The sequence below is a fragment of the Fukomys damarensis genome, unplaced genomic scaffold (assembly GCF_012274545.1).
Source record: "Fukomys damarensis isolate Sample0158 unplaced genomic scaffold, DMR_v1.0_HiC HiC_scaffold_21, whole genome shotgun sequence".
Taxonomy (NCBI): domain Eukaryota; kingdom Metazoa; phylum Chordata; class Mammalia; order Rodentia; family Bathyergidae; genus Fukomys; species Fukomys damarensis.
In genome coordinates, this window is record NW_022900933.1 from 27,257,395 (window position 1) to 27,272,783 (window position 15,389).

Consider the following 15,389-nt stretch of genomic DNA (forward strand, 5'->3'; position numbering starts at 1 on the left):
AAACATCAGTCCTTCACTAAGCATTATTGTGTGTGAGTTACAGTATCCCAGGTTAGGGGAAAAGTGTAATGAATAGTTCAAAGTTTGCTCCATGTAGTTAAAACCTACATAGCACTCATGGAAAAGAAACAGAACAGAAGTAAATAATCTAAATAATGATACTAAAAACATATTGCTACAGGGTTGCGCCAGTTAATTGTCAACTTGACTGGACTGAGAGACCCCTCGGAAGGTGGCTGGATCATAGACAGGGTGCTTTCTTCATCAGTAGATTAATACACAGGTATTCATAGCTTCGTGTGCTTCAAGAGTAGGGGCCCATTTCCGTGGACGTGGGGGCCTTGCCTTGGGAGGGCGTTTATCCCACACTTCCCTTGTACTCTGCCTTCTGGATGTCACAAAGTAAACATCTTGTCCCCCCACCCCCCACCCACCGTGAGGTTTTTTCCTGAGACCAGCAGAATGCAGGCTGAGCCTTCTGAAAGCATGAGCAATAATAAACCTTCCTACTTCATGTGGTATAAGTCAGGTATGTGAAACCTTGGATTGTGCGTCACGTGCTCTGCCAGTGTTCCACAAGACAAGCAAACGTTCCTAATGCATTTTAACTTGATAATGTTAATAACTTGTTAATTAACATGATACTGAATGTCTCAGGATTGCAACTGAGCGAATGGTTCTTCTGTCTCTCGCACTGCATCACTGGGGAGGAGATTATGGAACAGCAAGAGATTAGGGAAGAGTTCTCACCTGAAGAGGAGCAGGAGAGAAAGGCAGAAGAAACTCTCCATGCAGATGAGATTACGGAGATGTGGAAAATGTGGAAACAGTGCACAACTTTGTGGAAAAGTACCATCCAATAAGCCTGAGGCAATGCATGGGTGAATATCTTTAAAGCAATGCAATATCACATTTCAGTGAAATCCTCAAAAGGAGACAAAAGCAAATGTCTTTGGAAAGGTTCCTTGCTGAAGCTGCATGAAAGGAAAACAGATTCATTTGACCCAATAGACAGCAATGATTCTGTTAGTGACTGAAAATCATCCTATGCAATAACCCTCCTCTCTCTTGCCTCCCTCCTACCGGCCACCAAGGTTCTCACAGGTAAGGACAGGTTAATTTGGGTTCTTTCTTTATATTTTCTTTCTTATTTTGTATTACATTACAGTACTGTAATCCTTTTTACATGAATATTTTTAGGTTGTGGAACGAACCATCTGAGTTTCTGTTATTTCTTATGGAGAAATTCACTTTGATATCAAAGTGCTCTGTATTACAAGCATGTTTCTGAAATGAATTATGTTCGCAAACCAAGATTTTATTGTATTTTGTTCTAACCGCAGAAAACTGACCAATGAAAGGCCTGATGTAGGGCGGTTCATTTACATGCTTGGAACTGACAATCTTGTTATTCACTGGGACACAGTCAAAAGCTCATGCCAGAGAAAGTGCAAAATAGTATCCTGGTTACCACTGAGTATTTATAGAAGCAATGAAACAATTCAGTGTCAGCAAAATTTCAGTATGGAGTTACTTTCTCTACTTAGGTAGCATTTGATAATGGTCTTCATTGCTTGATTTATCAAATTAAGATGCAAAGACAGAGGCTGATAATTTGATTTTTAATCCTAGGTCAAGAAATCTATTTCACTAAATTTATTTTGTTTTTATTAGTACAGATTTGCAGTACATAATGATTACTTACATCTTGGGGTGTTGGTATGTGTACGTGACATATCTTAATTCTTTTTACATCCTCTTTCCTCCATTTTTTGGTCCCCTTCCCACTTACAAATGATACGCTAAATTTAGTTTAGAAATACATTTTAAATATTAAATGATTAGAGGAAAATTAAATGCCTGTAATCTGCCTAGTTTTTACTTGAAAAACATTTTCTGTTGTACGTTGTTTTTAGGCATGTCACTTGACCTTTCAGTTTCAATGTATTGATCACAAAGGTAAGCTGTGTAGAACATTTTTAAAGGATCTCTTACGATCATTCCACAGAGTAGGTACCCTGTATTTTATGCTCAAAATTAAAATAGAATGTTAAATTTATATTTTAATCTAAATTTAGTAGCATATGGATTTCGTCACTCATAAATATCCATGAGGGCTGATTGTTACTAAACTCTGTTGTCTGTCTTAGAGATTCTGAGACAGCGAAATGACACAGTTCTTAAGGGGCTTATAGTGGGAATAAACATGAGAATACAAAATAAACAAAAGGGTGCACAGTTTTAAAAAAATCCCCTTGCTTTCATATGGTTAGGCTTAATGTAAATACTAAACAAATCACAAATCCATTAGGTCGTAACTTTGTAATTCTAACAACAATTAAACATTCTTCTTTATTGGAATACTTCAAAATCATTTTTTCAGATATGAGGTTTCACTTTACATTATGTGTTATTAGTTCAAAAGTCTTTCCTTTTCACAGTTCTTTTTCTTTTTTTTTTCCTACTTGCATGGTCCAATTTCATGTTATATTCCTTTTCTTGTTCCTATTTACTAGAGCTGGGAGACTAAGTATAATAGCCTCTATTTGTTCTGAAGCTCACATTTCAACCTGAAACAAATTTCTACCTATATTAAATAAATTCCATTGCTATTCTTCCATTAGTCTATTTTTTTATGTTTCAAAACATTTTTGTTAAAATTTGTGCTTTATAATATTTGTAATTTCCTGGAGGGAAAACATAATGAGGGAGATTTTGTAGATATCTTAGAATTCACAGAGGAAAATAAAATGTATGTACTAGTTGAGTGTTCACAGTTTGTAAGGAACCACTGAACAAAAGGCTTTTTACAATTTTAAAAATTTTTATCAGTACATTTTGCAGTACATAATGTTAACTTTTCATCTCCTTTGGGGAAGTGGCACATAACACTTCACAATCCCTTCTTCTATCACTTTTGCTACTCCTACCTCCCTCAATTTCTTGCTGTTTGTCCCATTTGAAAAAGATCTGTCTCCCTTGTTTCTATTATTGATCTTTAATTTGCTCCTTATAATATGGTTTTCTCCTATTAGAGAAACTATGCAGCACTTAAATCTGTGTGTCTGATTTCTTTCACTTTAAATTATGGTCTCAAGGTGCATCCATTTTCCTACAAATGAGTCAAGTGTATCATTGTTTAGGGCAGAATAGAAGTCTGTAGTTTGTAAATACCACTTTTTTAACCCATTCACCTGTTGTTGGACATAAGACTGCTACTAAGATTTAGCTATTATGAATTGTAGTACTATAAACATGGGTATATGTGTATCACTGGCTTTTATTTCTTTAAATCCTCTATATCTCACCTCTAACTCTCCCACAGACAATTGCAGTTGCTGAATTTTAACATTATCTAAAAATAAAAAATGTCCTTAGAGTAGCATTCTCTATTTAAAATTACATGTTTTTGGCATGTTGATATAAATGACTTTTTTCTGTTACCTTGAATACTAGCTAAGTCCTGAGATTTTTTTTCCTGTCAGTCTGAATAATATCTGGGTTCAGATTCGGGGTGTCAGAATATGATAACAACTGATGACACAAACAGCTCTAAAGCTGCTTATTAAGATACATTGATAACTTCTGTGAAACATTGTTTTGTCAAGGCTAGCATTCGTTAAGATGTGTCAGAACATTAAATATAGCTCAGCGAATTTTATGAAGTTTCTCTCCTTTTGCAATGAGATGATAGGACAAAGCAAAATTTGGAAATGGTCATGCTTTCAGTTTCATTTCCAAAGTTTTTTGGTTTATCTCTCTGCTTCTAGTTTTACCCACAATTAATATGTCCTCCATAGAATACCCATTATCTTTGCTTTCAATAATGTATTAACAATTTCAAATATTAGAGAAACTTTCACAATGTGATAGATTTAAATTTTTAAAACCATGAAGAGATTGTTCCAAGTTACAACAAAATCCCCCAAATGTCTTTGTGATCAATTCCCAGTGATCAGTTCCCAAGGAGATGACATCACAGTGATAAATTTAAATAATTAGTAATAGGCAGGTTAGCTGTGCATTTATTTGGGTTCTATGTACCCCTGAAGATAAAATGAAAACACAAAGATAAAAGAAAATTGTTCACTGAATTCATGGTTGATAGCTAGACATTTTAAATACAAGTTGCAATGCAGGCACAGGGATATGATAAACTCAGACAACTGAAACAAAGTGAAATAGGCTGTCCAAGACATTGTTTTGCAGGTTGCTTTTATTCTAGAAAAATAATTATCCATACTGGTCACCAAATGTTATATTGGATTCAATCCTTGGTGGGCAGACAGTGTTTGTCCCAATGCATTTGTGATCACTGCTTCCTTTTGCCTGGTTCATCAGCATTATTGCAGGTGAGCTCTCTTTGTTTTCATTTAGCGTGTAGCTCTCTTCATTGAGAAAATAATATTCCTTGGAGCCTTGGCAGTTATCCATTTTCTTCTACTCCTCTTGTCCATTTGTTTCAAAAAATCTTAAGTTGAATTATTTTTATCCTCATTTAAAAACTCTTTAGAAATTCACAAGATGAAACCTGCATGACATAAAATAGACATTTAAGGACCTCTAATTACCAAATTCATAAAAGTATCATTTTTTTCAGGTTTAAAATCATTTGTGATTTCTAAAGACTACCAGGGAGTTTTCCCACATTCTGTTCTCCTTCAAAATCTAGCTGCGTGTCCCTCTCTAGGTGAAGTCTTTTGTGAACGGGCACTTGGCTTTTCTGTACTCTAGTGGTCATAGCTGTATGGTACTAGTGGGGCCTTTTGCCCATGAATTCATCTTCCTGCAGGGTTGTGGGCTATTAGAAAGCATTGAAAACTTGTCCTTCAGTTGTCATGTACTTCCAGGTCCACCCAAACTGTTCCTTGGAACACCTTTTGTAAAATCTCCTGTCATTTTGGAATCAGGTAGTGTGATCTGTGTCACACACACACAGACACACACACATGCACACACCCACAAATACACACACACACGGAAACCAGTGGCAGAAAGTTAATTTGAGTAAAAAAGAGAATGCATACAATCTTGGAGAGAAAAATGTCTTCAGTCTTTGTTTCTACTACCATTGGAACAGAATTCCATGTTTGTTAAAGATCAAATTTTAAGATGTAAATCAGGGAAAAGATGTATACTTTTATACAAAGTTCAGCGATAGAACCATAAGATGCATGTTTTTTATAAAAATATCACAAAGCGTGTAGTTGCTGCATCTTCAGTGGCAATGTACTATATCCTGATATTAACAGACACATTACATTAAAACATTTGACAGAATATGGTCCATTAATAATAATAATTTCCACTCATAGCTCAAAACTAATAGTTCAAAGCACTTCGCAGTGTGCTGTTTAATTTCAGCTCTTTCCCATATGCTACTTAGCTCATCCTCATTCATCCTGCAAGGCAGGTGAGTATATGACTTAAATTAAAATAATAAAAATAAATGAAATGTTTAATATGGAGTAAAGCTGAATAGTCTCATAACTGTCTAGACTAACTGGAGAACTGTGGCAGGACCAAGAAACATAAGGAATATCTATATTTTCTGTAAATTCTAGGATAACATGGGGTGAGAACAAAAAGTTCTCATAGATAAACTTATATAGAATGCTTGAGTAGCCAGCTATACCTAGAACTTTGAGAGTCAAATTTCTGAGAACTGAATTTTTTCTTGGAAGAAAGAACTGAAGTAGATTTGCCAGTTAGAGCACCTGGCTTGAAAATCTACTATATAAGGAAGGATACAAGATCTGCCACCAAATCTCAACATTCTCTGTGGGACTTTTTTTTTTGGTTCCTCCCTTTGAAGCTGGATTCTGAATGTGATTTCATCCCAAACACCAAGACTTTTGCTATGCAGATATGGTTTAGTTGTCATATCTAGAATCATAGTACTGTACCAAGTGTTGGCTCATAACTGAAAAAAAGTTGTTTCACATTTTGTTTGATTTTCTAATTGTTTCAGAATGAGTAGATAAAAGTACAACCCATGTTATTCTCTTGCTACAATAATATCAAGATCTTTTAAAATTCTAAATTGTCAAATTTCTTTAGGATCATTTATATAATATTCTTATCTTTCTAACATCTGTGGGATCTGCTGCAATCTCTGACTTATCTTTCTTGATATTTATAATTCAAATATTTTATCTTTTTCATTGATCAGTAGGATGCAATCTCTATTAAGTGTAATTTTGATATTCTAGAATGTTGTTTTTTCTTTTCTGATTCCGACATACATGCTGTTTGGCTCATTCCAAGTCAGGGAAAGGGTTAAGGTTAGAGAGATACAGTAATTAAAGTTCAGTGAATGGTAAGTCAGTCTCTTATACCAAGCACATTCTTGTTTTGGTACCCTGCTCTTATGAATTTCTGTTTATCACCACCATGGCCTCATATAAACACCTCTTGACCACATCGTGGGTAGGGCTCTGTTTGTTTCTGAAATTGTGAGATTATAAAGAGTACAACTAATCTTTATGGAAATGACAGCTGAGTGAAAACTGAACAGTAAATATCATTGTTCAAAGTGGTCATAGTTAGGAAAGATTTTTTTATACAGAAGCATTTGTCAACTTTGTTCCTTACTTTTCGGCCTCAATAATCTTCTCTAACTGTATCTACTTCCCACTCTTTGACCTCAAACTTCCAGTGACATTTCTAGATAGGACAACTTAGAGGCCTCTCTGTCACGTTCTTTTCAGGCTAAATCTAGAAGACAAGGACTTTCTCATTTCATCAAAGAAGTGCTTTCTCAGAATGAAATCAGTCTAACACAGAAATATGTCATGCAATTATGCATTCATTCTATTCTTCTTAAGTAATATTTTTATCTCTTTACACATAAGTAGATCTTTATTCTTTCTCAAAAGTTTTACTCACACTTTTTCATATAGAGACACATGGATGCACACACAACAATGCACCTTTCCTAAAGATTATATACATATGTATATGTATGTAAGCATATAGATGTATATATATGTGTGTGTGTGTATATAAGAAGTGTATATGTGTGCATATATGTATATATTCATCAATAGATTTAATTCAGAAGGATATAATATAATTTTAACAATGGGTTTTGGCATAATGGGAATCTGAAAGCTAAGGAGATGTAAAGCATTTATGCACAGTTTCCTTTGTTTTCGCTCACCCTATTATAACTTTAGGAAATATATTTACTAGCCACATGCACTGGAGCACTCCTGTAATTCCCAGCACTAGAAAGCCAGAGGCAGGAGAATCGCCATGAGTTTGAGGACAGCCTGCATTTCATAGTGAGTTCAAGCTCAAGCTGTTTCCAAAAACAAAAAAAAAAAAAAGAAAAAAGTTTAAAATGCCTGTATATTGTGCTACATTTTATTTTAGTTATCTCTTGAGTTGAGAGACACACAAAGGTAAATGAAAGATAACTGAAAATTGTTTAAAGCACCATTCCATATAAATATTTGATTCTCTTAAAGGTACATTATTAAGGTTTTGTCCACAAATAAAGCCCATAAAGTTGAAACACTAAGGATCCATGTACCAAAATATTTGGTAGGCAATGAGATAACTTTATTATATCCTATGAATCATAGAAGTGCACACTTAAAAGTGAGGTAGATCATTGAATTGCTATAAACTACATTTCCTTCAGTTGTAAATATGTTTCTCCGCAGTTCAGTGCACTGGAAATTAATCCTCCAAATTAACATGTTGATCGTATTTAGAGTTGGGATCCTTTAGACATAATTAGGGTTAGATGTATTCATAAGTCAGGGGCCCCGCAGTGACATCCATAGCTAGCTGTACATGAAGAGGAAGAGGGACTTGAGCTTGCTTACATGCTCCAACTGGACACGTGGTGGCTTCCACCAAGTTGCGACGATACAAGAAGGTCCTCAACAAACAACCATTTTTTGTACTTCTCCGTGTGCAGAGCCATGAACTAAATCCACTTAATTCTTTTGTTTGTTTGTTTTGTTTTGTTTTGTTTTTTGTTTTTTGGGTTTTTTTTTGTTTTTTTTTTTTGGTACCGGGGACTGAACTTGGGTCCTTGCGCTTGCAAGGTAGGCCACCGAACCACTGAGCTAAATCCCCGGCATTAATTCTTTATAAATTACCCACTCTTGGTGGTTTTGTCATAGCAACTGAACACAGACTAATACACCCTATTTTCTAAGATGTGTTTTCCTTGAAATCCTGACACCTTATACACATTAAGGCCAAACTTCTCTGAGGGAAGAGTCCAAAACCCTGTGGAATACAATACTCTCAAACACAAAATCACCATAAAAAGGAGCACTAAAAAAATAAAAAATAGCCAGAACTTTACATTTAGAAATTCCTGGATTTGCCAGGGATTTAGCTCTGTGGTTCACAAATGCAAGGTCCTGAGTTTGATTCCCAGTGGAGAGAAAGAAAGAAAGAAAGAAAGAAAGAAAGAAAGGAAGGAAGGAAGGAAGGAAGGAAGGAATGAAGGAAGGAAGGAAGGAAATTCTTAGATTTGATCCTAGGTTCCACCCCTTCTTCGTCTGTGACTTTCTGAGTTACGTCAAACCCCTGCAAATCTCCATGGCTCATCTGTGAAAGGTGGATGATGATGTTCCCAGACTATGCAGAAATTGCATCCAGTGAGGGAGGAAGGCAGACTACATAGTTTTGTACTATTGTTCCAAGAAGGTGGCTTTCTTCTTTTCTCCACTTTTATTTCAGTCATCTGCCTGTATTTGTATCTGCAATTTCCTAATCTTCTATTTCTTAGCCCAGTATGATTGCTTAGACCTTTCTTTCAGAGAGTTTAAAAGGACTCATTAATTCTAACATTTGAAATGATCCAGAGATAAAGTTAAAATTCTTGAGACATCAAGACATGGGTAGATAATTTTCCAACCTTGGTTTAATCTTTCCATTCCTATCTACACCCTTCAAAGAAGGATAATTTTGTAGTGCACATTTAAGTTATTATTCTGATTCATCTTTTAAAATATGCATGCAATATTTTTTTGTCCATTGGGCATTATAGCTGTATCATTCTGTTCTTCTCCGATCTTTCTTGTGAGCAGCATTCGATAGATGCAGTCTTAGTTTTGTATCAGGGAAATAGTAATTATTTGAATTAGACTCTTTTTTCCCCCATGGATAAGTATTATTTTTGTTTCTTTCACTGTCTTGAAAGAACACACCATTAGTTCAGGTTTCTATATTTTAATCTTGAGATTACTTTTGTGACCTGAGTTTTGTGGATTGCTTGCTTAAGTTATAATTCACTTTGGCATTTTCTTAATGGAATTCACAATTCTTGACTCTGGTGGGCACTCAGTCTATACAAATATCTGAAAATGGTCTTGTTCGGTTTCAGAAAGTTCAGAAATCTCCAGTCAACCTCTTCTGCCCTCTACATAGGCCAGTATTATATTGCTTTCAATTAGATTAATCATCAGGTTGACAGTCTACATTTGGGTATCCGTGTTTAGCCATCGCATTTGGTAGATTTTAATCAGCTTGATGAAATTTATGTTCAAAACCATGATAAAATAATTGTTATGTAAGGTATTTCACTTTGTTACCATAGTAATAGAAATAGGACCAGATTATGTTATGTTCAGTTTAGAAATTTAAAAGACAGTCTAACAACCTATACCAAGAAAGGCAATACATCTCATTTTCTACTCAAGGTCCTTCAATTCTAATGACCATGGCAATATTTATATTGTCATGAAGAGATATATTGGAGGCAATACTATGTTATAGTAATTTAATACTCACATAATTTTTATCTTCTTTTACTCTATCCATCCTATGCTCAAAACCATAATGAGAGGGATATAAGATTTGGTGCTTTGTATCAAGATACTGATATTCCAATTTTTGAGGAAAAGTCACAATTGCATAGCTTCACATTTAGAATAGTAACAATCTCAATATTCCATGTAAAGAATCACTAAACTGTATGATTGAATTAAGTGTGACAAAAGGAATACTGAAGTAGTAGACAAGATTTGAGAAAGTCGTGCTTGAAAATTTAAGATTTGTTAAATCATTTAAAATATTTAATTAATTAAAGACACATCTTAGGACCCAGTTGTGACCTATATATTCAGTTAGGTAATTTAGGAAATACAAAGAGAATTAAATCAGGACTCTTGTGTTTGGGATGCCTTGCAATTTAGAGGGCCATGTAAATGCATAGTGAAGCCCAAGATCTTGTGGTGAACTCCACAACAGCAAGGGCGCTAGAAGACTACTGAATGGCACACCTCATAATACACAGGCGTATTGGCTGGACAAGGCTTATTTGAGTTAGGCCTTGAGGTTTTGGTAGGTATTCTAGGGAAAGAATTGAGGAAAGATACCAGGAAGTACAGTAAGGATGTGACTTAATTATAACCAATCTATATCCAAGTCCTTTGCCCTTTAACTGTGCAATCAATTTCTACCTTGATTTCAGTCTCAGAGAAGATGCTGTTAGGTCAATAAGATATTAATAATTTTGAGGGAAGCAGAGGGTTACAAAAGAAACAAATCCAAATATGTTGTGTTTTGTTACACTTCAATAAAACCACAAAAGTTTGATCCATAGAAAGCCCACCATATTGTTAAGAGATATATGGAGGATAAAAGTCAAGCAGCGAAAACTTAAAAGGATGGCCTAGTAAAATATTAAAGCTTGAGGTTTCAGTTCTTCATAAGTAAAGAGAATAGGATATGAAAATTCTCAAAAGGTGTATTTTCCAATACTTTCTGCAGAGACCAGGATGATAAGTATTTCACAGAAGTCACTGACAATTGGGCCTTGGCTGATAAAGATACAATGTTCACCATTGGATTCATGAACCTGGCAATGTATATGTCACTGACCTCCAGCAGAAGGAACAGCTGGATGTTTAGCTCAGTAGAGCTGTGTCTGTCTCCCAAGCACAAGGTGGTGAGTTCCATCCCCAGTACTGAAAATTTCAAATAATAAAAATGAAGAAGGGAGAAATGATTATTCCATGTGATTTGTTCTTTCATTTTTGTTAATGAGGTCACAATCATACATATCTTCCCTATATTTCACCTTTGTGTTTTAGGTGGGTAGGAAAAATATCTCTGTCTTAGTTCTTAGCTTTCCATATCAAAAGGAAGCAAATCTGAGAAGCTTCATGTAGACATGATGTATATCAGAAGAGTTTGGAATTTGATACTGACTCTATGATTAGGATGGACCCATACCCATAAATGTCTTGGGGGGTGGATTTTGCATATAGAGGGTTATGGGTAAATGAGACAATAAAGAAGAACAAAGACAGACTGATTGCCTTAATAACCTTGGTTCTCACATTGTTTCTGTGTGTTTTAACAGGTAATTTTTCCAGGTAATCTCCTCCACTCTGATTTGGGGCTCAGTTATGTAACATGTGTTAGAAAATACAATCCAACTAATGCGTAGTCCACAGACTGAAAGGTAAGTTTTTGTTGGCAGTATTTCACTTCCTTTAAAAGCCTGCTGAAGGATGGAAGCAGATTGACTAGAGATGAATCGCCCAGCCCAGGTCATCCGAGATCAACCAAGTGATAGAAGATCTTCTAAATGTGTTGTAACTGAGCCCAGGTATAACTGCCAAGGAGAAGAACTATTCATCTATCTCCATTCTAGATCTCTAACCTGGGGGCTAAGGAAAATTGCAATTGATTGTAATTTGAAGCCACAGAATTTTGGGTGACATTTATTATGCAATAATCACTGTGCAGAGAGTAACTACAGCAAGATCAGTTTAGGTAACATGATCCCAACAATGAATGTAACTGTACTGTATCCCTAAAATGTACCAATAAACTCAATTAAAGCTGAAAAAAAAATGTTATATAAACCCAGAAAAAAAAAAAAAAGATCAGTTTAGGTAACATGATCCCAACAATGAATGTAACTGTACTGTATCCCTAAAATGTACCAATAAACTCAATTAAAGCTGAAAAAAAAATGTTATATAAACCCAGAAAAAAAAAAAAAAGATCAGTTTAGGTAAAGTGAGAGGATTGAGTCCAATGCCTGAGTCAAGTGCAGTGATTGATCAGTGATGTTGAAGTCCAACTGGGCTGAGACCCTATAAATTTGCATAACACCAAAACACACAGTTGTGAAGTGCTCAAGCTTCCGATACAGAAATAAAGAAGCATTTATCAGTGGCTGGAGATGCATATAGAAGAGGAAAGGAATGAGGGAGTAAATATTGCAGATGAGAACAGCAAAATTGTCAGTCTTGGGTCCAAGTTCTATGACAGAAAAGCCTGAAGCACATGAAAATTAAAAAGGAAAACATCCTTTTGCATAAGAATGAAGGTCAGGTCAAGTCAGATCTCTCTCCGTCAATCCACACTTCAGTCCCACTTACTACCTCTGCCTACAGCAGTCTTTCTCAGGATACTAAATTGCTACTTTTTCTTTGTTTTAAAATCTATTCAAATTTTAGCTCAGACATTTCTTGCCCACAGAAATTACCTCTCCAAGAGTTGGATAATCTGAAGTGCATTCTTTTCTCAGTTCCATGTGCTAATCACCTGCCCCATTCACTAGAATGTAAGCTGTTTGAAAACATATACTTGGTTTCACTCACTACTATCTACTTTCTGCACATGGTACCAGGAAACTTAGAATCATTCAGTGAATACTTGTTACAGAGTATGCTTACAGAGTAGAAGACAAGAGAGTTGACTTGTTAGCTAATTCTGAATGAGTAAATGATCTGCAATATGTGCAATGAGCATTTATTAAGTAAAGTACAAATGAGAGCTACTGTTTTTGAGGAGTCCAAGGATAAAAGTCCAGATAATTTGATGGAGCCACCAAATACTTATTTAAATCAACAAGATTTAGTATGCACAGGATGCCAATAAATTACAGATCTGGCTCTAGAGGAAACACAATTACTTTTGAAAGAAGAGGAGACATAGCTGAGAAAATCTGCAGTTGTCCGTAACCTACAATTTCTTGTGATACAGTAAACTAGGCTGCAAGTGGGACTTCAATGGGATGTGTGTGGGGGTGAAAATATACTTATGACAAGAATAGTTTCTGGAAAGAGTGAGGATGGAGAAAGATGCCTTTAAAAGGTAGGAATAAATATGAGAAAAAGAAAAAATGGAAACAAAGTCTTTGTAAATAGGGAGTGGGGAGAGGTGGAAGGGAGGGCAGGGGAATAGGGAAAAATTTCAAGAACCAAGATAGATCATGTAAAGGTACAAATTCCCAATGATGAATGTCATCATAGTATATGCTCTAAATGGACCAAGAGTAGAGTCTTCAGACAAATGCTTTAAAAATAAGGTGGGCAGAAATGATCAACATCACTGGCCAATAGAGAAATGCAAATTAAAACAACACTAAGATTATATTTTATGCCCAAAAGAGTGACCATCATCAAAAAATCAACTACTAACATATGCTAGCAAGGTGGTATGGAAAAAGGTAGACTTCTGTATTGCTGGCAGGACTGTACACTAGTACAACCAGTATGGAAATCAATAGGAAGATTCCTCCAAAAAAAACTAGAACTAGAAATTGCACTTGACCTAGCTATTTCTATTCTAGATTTCTTGTCAAAAGAATTACATACATTATATTACAGCGATACATGCATACCCGTCATTATAGCAGCACAATTCATAATAACTAAATCTATCCACCAACAGATGAATGAAGAATGTGGAATTTACACACAATGGCTTACTACTCTATGAATGACTATGACTTTTATAGTTTGAGTCAGAGATCATCTGAACAGAATTGTCAGTGCATAGATTGGTGCACATCACCACGCCATACTGAATGACCTTTTAGTTAACAAACTCAATAGTAAATTTTATCAGAGTTCAACATCTTTGGCCTTTATTTGATTTTATTTTCTGTCTTGACGAAAACGTTGACATTTTTAACGTGTCCTACAATTGTTCTTTTCAATAGGGTGGCCACTAGTCAAATATGACTATGTAAATTTCAAGTAAAGTTATTTGAAGTTAAATAAAATGTAAAATCCATTTCTTAGTCACATTAGCTTTATTTCAAGCTTTTGGTACACACAATGACTAATGTAGTTAAATAATGTAAAAACAGAATATTTTGAGCATCACAGAAAATTCAAATACATCCATGGCCTCTTTTCCTAACTTATTCATCACATTTCATGTATTTTGACCTTCTGATCCCTACTGTACTTATTCTTCTAAGCCACTGGGGTTTTATATCAAAATCCACACGTGTGTTCAATGACACCACAGTAATACTTCTGCACACATACTTGACTGCAGGGCCAACTTCATTTCCACCTTCACCTCATTTCACGTTATTCCACTGTAGGACAGGTAGCAACTATGACTCACTTTGTTTTCCACCAAACCCAGCCCCTGATGTCCCAGGATATTATCCTTTACCTTATGAGAATGAACATTCCCTGATGGTTTCCATAACATAATATCTTACTCCAATATTTCCTTTTAGAAGATTCAGGTAAAAGTGTAATCCTTAAATAGAAAAATATGAGCATGGAAGGCCAAAAATGGAGGTAAATGTTTTGTTCTAGTTCTTCTGACTCCTGATTTTGTCATTTATTTTTCAACATTTTGTAATATAGTTTTTAGTATTTTTCCCCATTCTCATTATCAGTAGAGTCACTTAATTGTGTATTAACCTTTTCCTTTATTGCCTTTCTCTTTAGGGTGTAGGTAATGTCTAGTAACTTTTCTTTCATTATTATGGCACTAGTTGCCAGTGACTGGATATTTATACCATTTAGTAACCATAATTGGTACAAATCTTTTTATTTCACAATGTAACTAATGTTATTAATTGTTTCAGACTACTCTAATTTATTTGTAAAGTCCATGTTTAATTCCATGTGTAACATGCCATGTTATACGTACTAAAGGTAAATATTGTAAAATAAATGTAAAATTTTTGTTTGTTAATGATACATGTACACCTTCTAAATACTTTCCAAATAAATAACATGTTAAAAACCTTCAGTTTGGGGCTGGGGATTTAGCTCAGTGGTTCCGGCACCTGCTTCACAAGCACAAGGGCCCAAGTTCGATCCCTGGTACCAAAAAAAAAAAAAAAAAAAAAAAAAAACCTTCAGTTCATTAGTTTGAATATTGAAAGCAAAATAAATGAAAATCAAAACAAATGCGTATGCCCTTTAAAAATCTTATTACTTTTTTATATTCGGAAAGAAAATGGTGTTAACCAGATGGAAATAAAAACATGCTACTTAACTTCCTACAATACATTCTAAAAATCAATTCATGTAGAGTTTCAACCTTCATTTTATATGAAATATTCAACATAGTCATGAGTTGAATAGAATTTTATAATCTTATAAAAATACGTGAGAATAATATTGTACAAGTGTATAACCAAATAA

At 34.9% G+C, this 15,389-nt stretch overlaps 1 long non-coding RNA gene across 1 annotated transcript; it reads left to right on the forward strand.

Moving 5' to 3' along the window:
- The first annotated feature begins 1,005 nt into the window (after positions 1-1,005).
- On the forward strand, positions 1,006-11,575 carry LOC104856772. The gene is made up of 3 exons (XR_778708.1): positions 1,006-1,104; positions 10,741-10,918; positions 11,336-11,575. It is a non-coding gene; the product is annotated as an uncharacterized LOC104856772 (long non-coding RNA).
- Positions 11,576-15,389: the final 3,814 nt, after the last annotated feature.